This window comes from Nematostella vectensis, chromosome 1 (assembly GCF_932526225.1).
Source record: "Nematostella vectensis chromosome 1, jaNemVect1.1, whole genome shotgun sequence".
Lineage (NCBI taxonomy): Eukaryota > Metazoa > Cnidaria > Anthozoa > Actiniaria > Edwardsiidae > Nematostella > Nematostella vectensis.
This window is the reverse complement of record NC_064034.1, coordinates 20113344-20125589: the sequence shown is the minus strand read 5'-3', so window position 1 is coordinate 20125589 and position 12246 is coordinate 20113344.

The following is a 12246-nucleotide window of genomic DNA, read 5'->3' as shown; positions in this document are numbered from 1 at the left end:
GAGCGGGCGCATGCGCCTTCGTCACTGTCGTCAATCGGTCTTCTATGTTTCAGTCCAAGTCAAGCTGTTTGTTTGCAAACAAAACAAGTAAAATGCTAGCAAAGCTTTTAATTTATTTGTTTTAGTACTTGCCGATTCTCGTCTCTGGGTTTTCGCATTGTTTGTTTGAATTTGTGCTGAAAGAACGACTAGCTAAAACTGCGACTTTTAATTAACCATTCCACCACTACCATCACTACCGTAACCATTCCACCACTACCATCACTACCGTAACCATTCCACCACTACCATCACTACCGTAACCATTCCACCACTACCATCACTACCGTAACCATTCCACCACTACCATCACTACTGTAACAATTCCACCACTACCATCACTACCGTAACCATTCCACCACTGCCATAACTACCATAACCATTCTACCACTACCATCACTACCGTAACCATTCCACCATAACCATCACTACCTTAGTCATTCCACCACTACCATCACTACCGTAACCATTCCACCACTACCATCACTACCGTAACCATTCCACCACTACCATCACTACCGTAACCATTCCATCACTACCATCACTACCTTAACCATTCCACCACTACCATCAATACCGTAACCATTCTACCACTACCATAACTACCGTAACCATTCCACCACTACCATCACTACTTTAACCATTCAATCACTACCGTAACCATTCCACCACCACCACCACTACCTTAACCATTCCGCCACTACCATCACTACCGTAACCATTCCACCACTACCATAACTACCGTAACCATTCCACCATTACCAGGACTACCGTAACCATTCCACCACTACCATCACTACCGTAACCATTCCACCACTACAATCACTATCGTAACCATTCCACCACTACCATCACTACCGTAACCATTCCACCACTACCATCACTACCGTAACCATTCCACCACTACAATCACTATCGTAACCATTCCACCACTACCATCACTACCGTAACCATTCCACCATTACCATCACTACCGTAACCATTCCACCACTACAATCACTATCGTAACCATTCCACCATTACCATCACTACCGTAACCATTCCACCATTACCATCACTACCGTAACCATTCCCCCATTAACATCACTATCGTAACCATTCCACCATAACCATCACTACCGTAACAATTCCACCAGTACCATCACTTCCGTAACCATTCCATCACTACCATCACTAGCGTAACCATTCCACCATTACCATCACTACCGTAACCATTCTACCACTACCATCACTATCGTAACCATTCCATCACTACAATCACTATCGTAACCATTCTACCACTACCATCACTACCGTAACCATTCTACCACTACCATCACTACCGTAACCATTCTACCACTACCATCACTATCGTAACCATTCCACCACTACAATCACTATCGTAACCATTCCACCACTACCATCACTATCGTAACCATTCCACCACTACAATCACTATCGTAACCATTCCACCACTACAATCACTATCGTAACCATTCCACCACTACCATCACTACAGTAACCATTCCACCACTACAATCACTATCGTAACCATTCCACCATTAACATCACTACCGTAAGCATTCTACCACTACCATCACTACCGTAACCATTCCACCACTACCATCACTACTGTAACAATTCTACCACTACCATCACTAGCGTAACCATTCCACCACTACAATCACTATCGTAACCATTCCACCACTACAATCACTATCGTAACCATTCCACCATTACCATCACTACAGTAACCATTCCACCACTACAATCACTATCGTAACCATTCCACCATTAACATCACTACCGTAAGCATTCTACCACTACCATCACTATCGTAACCATTCTACCACTACCATCACTACCGTAACCATTCCACCACTACCATCACTACCGTAACCATTCCACCACTACCATCACTACTGTAACAATTCTACCACTACCATCACTACTGTAACCATTCCACCACTACCATAACTACCATAACCATTCTACCACTACCATCACTACCGTAACCATTCCACCACTACCATCACTACCGTAACCATTCCACCACTACCATCACTACTGTAACAATTCCACCACTACCATCACTACCGTAACCATTCCACCACTACCATAACTACCGTAACCATTCTACCACTACCATCACTTCCGTAACCATTCTACCACTACCATCACTATCGTAACCATTCCACCACTACAATCACTATCGTAACCATTCCACCACTACCATCACTACCGTAACCATTCCACCACTACCATCACTACCGTAACAATTCCACCAGTACCATCACTACCGTAACCATTCCACCACTACAATCACTATCGTAACCATTCCACCACTACCATCACTACCGTAACCATTCCACCATAACCATCACTACCTTAGCCATTCCACCACTACCATCACTACCGTAACCATTCCACCACTACCATCACTACTGTAACAATTCCACCACTACCATCACTACCGTAACCATTCCACCACTACCATAACTACCGTAACCATTCTACCACTACCATCACTACCGTAACCATTCCACCACTACCATCACTACCGTAACCATTCCACCACTACCATCACTACTGTAACAATTCCACCACTACCATCACTACCGTAACCATTCCACCACTACCATAACTACCGTAACCATTCTACCACTACCATCACCATCGTAACCATTCCACCATAACCATCACTACCTTAGTCATTCCACCACTACCATCACTACCGTAACCATTCCACCACTACCATCACTACCGTAACCATTCCACCACTACCATCACTACCTTAACCATTCCACCACTACCATCAATACCGTAAGCATTCCACCACTACCATCACTACCGTAACCATTCCACCATTAACATCACTTCCGTAAGCATTCTACCACTACCATCACGACCGTAACCAATCCACCATTACCATCCCTGCCGTAACCATTCCACCATTACCATCACTACCGTAACCATTCCACCACTACCATCACTACCGTAACCATTCCACCACTACCATAACTACCGTAACCATTCTACCACTACCATCACTACCGTAACCATTCCACCACTACTATAACTACCGTAACCATTCCACCACTACCATCACTACCGTAACCATTCAATCACTACCATCACTACCGTAACCATTCCACCACTACCACCACTACCGTAACCATTCCACCACTACCATAACTACCGTAACCATTCCACCACTACCCTCACCTTAACCATTCCGCCACTACCATCACTACCGTAACCATTCCACCACTACCATAACTACCGTAACCATTCCACCATTACCAGGACTACCGTAACCATTCCACTATTACCATCACTACCGTAAGCATTCCACCACTACCATCACTACCGTAACCATTCCACCATTAACATCACTTCCGTAAGCATTCTACCACTACCATCACTACCGTAACCAATCCACCATTACCATCCCTGCCGTAACCATTCCACCATTACCATCACTACCGTAACCATTCCACCACTACCATCACTACCGTAACCATTCCGCCATTAACATCACTTCCGTAACCATTCTACCACTACCAGATTACCGTAACCAATCCACCATTACCATCCCTGCCGTAACCATTCCACCATTACCATCCCTGCCGTAACCATTCCACCATAACCATCACTACCGTAACCATTCCACCACTACCGTAACCAATCCAACACTACCATCACTACCGCAACTTACTTACCTCTGCTAATTTGATTTAAAACAATGCCATTGACATTTTTTATGGTTAACATCCACAGGCAGCCGTATTACTTATGGCTTAATTTACGCCGGGGGTACGGGTTTGTCACCGGGTAACCGCCAAGGCTATCTTTGGGTGAAGTGATGAAGATAAATTCAAATATATGCTAAGTCAGCTTACCAATCCACATGGCTACGACACCTTCAATGGCATTTTTAACTCGTGAATGCTTGCAAAGCATTTAAGAGTTATTGGATGGATCATCCGTAAACTTTTTGTGGTCTTTCTGTGATTTAGCAACACAGCAATCCTTGATACTATCAGATCAAACAGAGCAAAAAAATGGCAAGTTTTCGATAATAAGGTCTGGTTAACTTCGGTAAGCTTGAATGTTTGCATAGAGGTTCCTTATGTTATATAAACCAACATATCAAAACGTGTTTTTTTCTAATGGATCCGTGTTCGAGTCTTGAAGTGCAATGTTCAAATGTTCAAAGTATGAATTCTCCTCGCTTTTTAGGAAGAAGTCGGGCTCTGATAAGAAATTAAGCCAACTTTGCTCGCTGATATCTAAATTTCATATTTTCTAAAATTTCTTTAAAATTTGGAATAAAGCTTTTAGTCAGAGGAACTCCTTGTATGCGTAATCTTGAGCTTATATATTGAGAATTGGAAAATTTCATGCCATTTTTTTGCTCTGTCATCAGATCATATCAAATCATATATATTTGTCATAAGAGTGATATCAAGTTTTTATATCTATTTAGTGGCTACAAGGTAAATAATATATACGGCACCGTAAACATCTAAAATAAGCGCTATATTAACACAATAGCACGGCATAGCGATATTGGAAGTGTGTGTATGTAATAACGCTCTATCCTTTTGTGTACCATACAGTACAAATTAACAAGCCTAAGCCCAACTTGTACGCGGGCCTTGATGATTAAGGGTTGCACACTTGGGTGATTTGTGTTGCGTTATCTCGAAGGGATTCAAATTGAGGATACATGTTTAATAAGAGAATCATATTCAGTTGATTGGCGGCCTTAACTTCAAAGACCCTTAGGTGTGAGATTTAATAAAAGAAACATGTTTAGTTAATTTGCAGTAGCAACTTCAAAGACCTTAAGGTGTGTAACCGCTTGGTTAAACAATGCTTGTGTACAACAACAAACCTTTGCGTGTAATTTATGGAACACACGCGGAAGGTAGCTCCGTCCTGTTGTCACCAACTTCGTTTTTGTTGACACTTTGTCTTATCTGACAACATAATTAACCTTTGAGTTTTTCGATTATAACTCTTTCCTTTTTGAATTTTAGTTAAAGATTTTAGTACCGTCAGTTACGTTAGATTTAGCTCTTCCTTTCTGTTGCTACTTTTATATTAGTTTTATGTTGGAAAATATGCCTGTAAACAGCATCTGCGTATGTCCTATTGTTTCATTCACCCCTGGGCCAACCCGTGTACCCGTTACCTAGAAAATCTGGTAAACCAATGAACTTTTTCATTTATGATGTAATGGTACACGAAGCCCATGAGTGCCTGCAGGAATACACACGCAGATGCACCCTGCCTATAAAAGGAGCAACCGTAAAATTGTATCCAGTTCGTCTAAAGTTCAAGTTCTAGTTCGTCCAAAGTCCGTCTGAAGTTCAAGTTCTAGTTCGTCCAAAGTCCGTCTGAAGTTCAAGTTCTAGTTCGTCCAAAGTTCGTCTGAAGTTCAAGTTCTAGTTCGTCCAAAGTTCGTCTAAAGTTCAAGTTCTAGTTCGTCCAAAGTTCGTCTAAAGTTCAAGTTCTAGTTAGTCTACAGTTAGTTCCAGCTCTTCCATAGTAAAGCAGTGGGTCTCAACAGTATGATCTGTGGTCTCTTTTCTTCCCCCCGTTTCAATTGACAAGACGTTTGAGTACACTCGTGCGCAAGCCATCTTGTCACATATTCTTTCGGTGTTCAACTTCCGGTTAAAGCCTAGAACTATAAAAAGGGCCATATGTCATCGACCTGTGACCGCTACGTTCATTCTTTAGTATGACCGTAAAGGATATATAAGCTAACTTCTTCAGAAAAGTCCTCCATGTGGGTTGAGCGGGCGCATGCGCCTTCGTCACTGTCGTCAATCGGTCTTCCATGTTTCAGTCAAAGTCAAGCTGTTTGTTTGCAAACAAAACAAGTAAAATGCTAGCAAAGCTTTTAATTTTCTTTGTTTTAGTACTTGCCGATTCTCGTCTCTGGGTTTTCGCATTGTTTGTTTGAATTTGTGCCGAAAGAACGACTAGCTAAAACTGCGACTTTTAATTAAGTCCGAGAAACACAAGGGAACAGCCTCTGTTAGCAGGGTCTCTGTTTGCAGGGTAATAAAAAAGCCTATGCTAGAAGGACAAAATAGAAAAAGGAAAGATTTTCACAAATTAGTTTTTCACAATTCTTCCTAATCAGCTCAACTTAATATCAAACAAAACTCGTAATATATAGATTTAGGCATTGCCTAAAAGCGGAGCTCCAAACGGCCAAATCTTTGCTTATTTTCGCGATGACGTCATCTCATGACTTCAAAACAGAAAAATTCTATAATCTTAGCTGTTAAAGCATCTGCAATGATAAATGTAGCTTTATAAAATTATTCGGGATGGTACCTACAAAGTTACGTATGCGTTTTCGATTTTTCAAAAATATAAAATTTTGGCACAATTTTAATTTTCTCTTATTTGAATAATTTCTTTAATTTTCAACATATCGGGCAATCGATACGTAGTTTTATAGAGGGCAACTAGATAAGTGTTATCCGTCTAAAAAAATCGCGAAGCGTCCGTATTTCGCAAAGATTATAGAGTTAGAAACGCAAACCGGAAGTACAATTATCTACGCATGCGCAATTAAATATTGTGATAGCCTGGTTACTAATGCTAATGTAGTGTAAGAATTTTGATACCAAAATATTGACTCTCTTCCCGCGTTTTAACAGTGAAATACGTGTTGAAACAACTATTTTCTTGCTCAAATGAGCACATCAAGTCGCTAAGAAGCTGCCCTAGGTGAAAAATGCTTGCCAATTTTTAATATACGTTATTTGATGTTTATTACGTGGTTCTCGCCAGTTTCGGGCGTTTGTTTTCGAAGCTAAAAATGTCGCACGCGCGTAAATTGTTTTCCCGCAAATTGATTTTTCCGCCCGAAAGAGTGAAGTTCCCGGATGGTCGCGCGCGCGCCTAACAACCGAATCGCCAAGTAACGAGAAATGTCCTAACACCCTTAATAAAATCGGAATAGTTTTGGTTTTAGTGACGACATCGATGACGTCACAAATTACGTGACAGTATTTTTGTACCCCCTTGTCACAAACATGACGCCTGCCAAGTTTTGTTTTGAAACAATGTTTCTTTCAAGAGATATAAATGTTTCATACGTGACCATATTTTGGCACCGCCCTTGACACAAACATGACACCTACCAAGTTTGGTTGTTATACATTGTTTCTTTCACGAGATATGAATGTTTTTCATTTTAATGACGTCAGCATTTCTAATACTCTGCCAAATTTTCGTCTTTAATAAGACTTTTTCAGGGCAGACTCAAGGGTTAGGGTTAGGGTTAGACTCAAATCTGCCCTAAAGAAGTCTTATTAAAGACGAAAATTTGGCAAAGTCGAATTTTAGTTTTTGGTGTATTCTAATAATTCCAAGATATCCATAGACAGTATAGTCATAGCAGTCAATTTGCACAGCATACTTGCTATTGTTCATTTGTAATAATTCCAAGATATCCATAGACAGTATAGTCATAACAGTCAATTTGCACAGCATACATGTTATTGTTCATTTCTAATAATTCCAAGATATCCATAGACAGTATAGTCATACTGTCATAGCAGTCAACTTGCACAGCATTTTTGGAATCCCAAACGTCCTTTTAGGTAGTTACACGAAAACGAGTCTGATCTACAGAGCCATCCATCCATGGACACTTCCGTGACAATGCGCAAAGTGACACACCGCTGACCCAAAGCCAGGGATCAAAAGATTAGTGTGCTGGTCGGCCTTGTGGACTCCCAGCAATTACATGGCAGTGATTTTTTTAATTCTAAATCCCATTTAGAAATAAACATTCTAAAGACACCTAGATCCCCCTCAAACTACCCCTATCAGTCAACTAAAAAAGGTGTTAAATGCTGGCTCCGCTTTTAGACAGTGCCTAAATCTATATATTACATTCCCAGAAATAAGGGACATTAGCCAGCGGTTTCTCTGGGCTCACATTTTGCTAGGCCCGCGAGAAATAACAGCGGTATCACAAATAAAAACGAGATTCCGGCCAGCACAGGGGCTTCCCTTTTGTTGTTACACTAGAAGTTTTTAGTCAGGTTGACTAAAATTCCAAATAAAAGTAGTATTAGCGGTATTTAAACGTGCAAGGGGCATCTCTGATTTGATACGTCCAATGATAATGGAAGTGCGGCAGTCTTGCTGAGGTTGGAAAACATCATATGCGCAAATTTAAAAAATAAATTTTTTAGAAGGTCATTATGGTTCCCCTGTGTCTATCCCAGAAAGCCGTGGGGCCGTTTAAAAACAAAATGGAGAACGGACGAACTGAGAGAAGTTGTTCTTGCGGAGCGCACCGTTTTCCTTGCTTCAGTCTGTATCTTAAAGACAACAATAATGGTTCCTGAACTAGGCATAAATACATCAAATGTTATTTCTTCGGGAAAAAGATTGGAATTTGATGGAAGGATAGTCGATTTACCAATTTCGAGTCCTGCACCTGTGATGCGGCGAACAGTTCTACCTTTAAAACAACTACTTTTATGCCCGATTTCAATGAAGTTACAGAGAATGTATGGAGGATTGTATGCTCTCAAGCGAACAAAAGTGCAATGTCCAAGGAACAAGTATAGGGCTTTCTCTGGCATCGTTTGAACGGAAAGTGTATCACTCGAATGGCAAGGGTTTTTTTTTCGAGTCCTGCATCGTGAGCCCAAAATCTCTGAAACGAGAAAATTTGATAAATTGTGATGTCTCCCCACATTTCCTTATAATAAATGGCAGCCATTTTGACATTGTATGTACGTTATTACGCATGCGTGGCGGCCATGTTGTCTCTTATTTCTGGGAATGAACTTTACACTTTTTAAATCTCAAGAATTGCTTTACAATGAACCTGCATTATTTATAGAATGGAGAATTGAAAGTGGGATCCAGAAAATTTTACCTGAAATGTTGGACGGAGAATAAGACAAAGCACTACAAAGTTTTCATAGCGATTCGTCCACGATGTCCGCCAAATGAAAGTTGTCAATGTAAAGTCGCTTCAGTTCACTTGCTTTTCTAGCCTAGTCTTTTCAAGCCTAGAAAGCTCTGAGCAAGCACTCCTTGTCATATCTTTTGAGGATGGAGTGACCGTTGGCGTTTAATCTGGTCTTTTAGCTTTCCAAATGTTTTGAAAAGTTTCTGAAATTATCGGCTTCTTCTAGCCGCTCTTTCTCAAATGTGACAAACTCAACGCTTAGGTCACAAGTCTTACTATTTAAGGAGAATTAGATTTTGATAAGAATTCTACGCATCTCTTGATTGTGATAGTTATTTCTTAGTTATTTTATATAAGCAATAAAACGCCTCCGGCTCGTGACTTTCAAGTTTTTTTATCAATTCTCCCAGCATCCCCCGCGTGTCTGTAAAAACCAACACAGACACGGGATATGCGTTTTATTTCTTAATTTTGGTATAAGCAAATATATATAGCAATGGCACGTTAGTTTAGCGGTGCGGACACTTGACTCCGACTGCAGCGACCCGGGTTCGATTATTATTGATATCTTTTTTCTGTTTTATTTATTTTATTTTATTCTATTTTAATTTTTTATGATAATATTAATTAATTATACTGTCCTTGGTGTGTCATGACGTTGAAAAGAAAAAGGGTATCAGGACAGATGTCAGCATTTTTAAGATGTCTGCATCTTTGATGTGTTCATGCTTTGTTCAGTAACCTGTATAGCTTTTATGCACACAAAAAATAACTAGAAAAATAAATTTGCATTCACGAGTTGGCTCACAGAGACTTTGATATGTCGCATTCGATTCACGCTCTCATGCGCCCAGGAGATTGTAAATGAGAGGATCTTAATACTAGTTTCGAAATAACACAAGCGGTTGTCATTTGCACAAAAAGACACGTATGAATGCTTTAGCTGAGTATGTTTAATCTTAATAAATAGAATCAAAATCTCTGATGCTGCGTTGTTAATATTCTAGAGGGAGTCCAATATATCCATGCCTTACTCCCCAACCCCTTTCTTCCCCGATCGGACTAAAATCTTATTTGAAATACAGTCCTTAGCTATCAAGAGTGTTGTGGCCTGAAAGAACCACCTCAGGCGAAAATAATTTCGAAGGCAAAGAATGAACTCCCCACAGTTACTAATAAGTAGAGCTAACAACTTCCCCACATCTTCCTAACTGCAAATCGCGCGTGCAGCCTAACGTCACTGTAGCTCACTTAGCTGACTGGCAGGTCCGTGAGCGCGCATCTAAAATAGCCTCCCGTCTGAGCACAGGGAGCCCAAGCTCACAGTTTGCGGTTTTTGGGTTTTGTGAGAAATTCTTAAAAAAAACACAGAAGCGGTTAGAAGTGATCATTTAAACTACCTCTGTGAAGTTTCGTAAAATTCGGTCACCCTTTCCTCACTCAACATAATATAAGGGAGCACACGGAGCGATTCGACTCGCTCACGACCAACTTCTCTCGAAAACGACTTTTTTCACAAAAATGCACGGTGTCGTCAGACGACCGACCTAGAACTGTTCTCCGAAGATGTGCCCGTGAATGACATCAAATCCACACAAGCTCGTAAATGTCATTGCATACATCACGCGTGATAAAAATGATTGACAGCATTCTAATCATTTTTGCACTTGCTTTCTTAATACCGAACCTGGCTATACCATAGTTTCAATATACCTAGCAGATGATACCTAGAGTTACCTGCTCGTGAAGTCAGATCCAACGTTCTACCGGTAGTTGATGTATACGGAACGGGAATAGTATCCAGAAATATTAGGGGAGGAGCACCTTATTGCCTTACACAGCTCTCTATCAAACGTTTTATGTATAAGCTTCTAATCTTTTACTTTCTTTTTTTCTTGAAGCGCATTTGATCATCATCTCGTCATAAAGAGGATGGTTGACTGTATTGATTTTTTTCTGGGGGGGGGGCAGTGCCCCTTCTGCTACGGCTATATGCCGCGTCAAGTCGAGTAATAAATAATCTATTGAACCATGTATTCTTCTTCTTAAATATTACAATCTGCTTCGAGTTGAATATTTGGCATAGTACAGACCATCAAAATGTAATATCTCCCTTCGTTGAATTTTAACTTGAAGCAATTTCGTTTTCAGCAATTTTCAGCAATTTGAGCGGTACCCTGAAGTCACAGGTTCTCTTGATGAGATCCAAATCAACAGCCCGGCCAAAACCAGACCTGTCAACTCTCTCGGATAGGAATCCCCAGGTTTTGCAGCAAATCTCCAGGGTCCGGTTCCTGAAAGCTTAGTTAGCAGTTATCGGTAGATAAATATGCACTTTATCCCCAGATAAATCTAACCGTAGATAAATTGGGTTCCTGGAACAGCCGACAAAGTTATCCTCTGATAAAGTAGCAGATAAAGTTAGCAGAGGTCGGGAGGACCCGATAAATCGCTATCTGCCGATAAGTCAAGCAATCCAAGATGGCGGATGAGCTGTTGCCATGGTTATTTGAGAAAACACAGGTCACTCAAGCTTGAAAATAAAACTCAAAGCTCGTACTATTGGGGTATTAGAGAGAAAAAACCTCAAATAAAATTAGACCCTCCAGCCAGTCGGGACAGGTCTTGGATGGACTAAATGCCCGACAGTTTTCAATTTATTCAAAATAACCCAGTAATTTTTTTTCCTAGTGAGTTCAAAGTATTCTATATTTGTTGAGAAAGGACAAGGGAATCTGAATTGAGCTTTATTGTCGATATTGAATGATTTCCGTTGTCTGTGTACACCATAATTTTAAATAAATTGAAAACTGTCGGGCATTTAGTCCATCCAAGACCTGTCCCGACTGTCGGGCATATAGCCACTGCGTTTTACAATTGAAAATTACATAAGAAGTACCTGTGTAACACTCCGCCATTCAATATTTTGACGCTTTTTAGAATAAAAAGGTTATAAAAAGAGAAATTGTGATTTTTTCATTTAAAAGTTCCGTAAGAAATTAAAAACCAGCTTTCAGACGTCTTTTTTATTTTTGTTTTCTTTGTGTTTTAAAGTATTTTAATAGATTTCATTATTCGAATTTTCATTCTCCTTCTCTTCTCATTCGGTTCCAATCTAACGCGTGTAGGCTTTGGAGGGAGGGGGGAGGGGCTGGCCCTAAAATGTAGGGGAGGGGGGGGTTAGACATAACCCGGTGCTTGTGTAGCCGCCACGTGGGTTATGGCTTTGTTAAACTATGAAGAATACATAAGATACCTTGTCG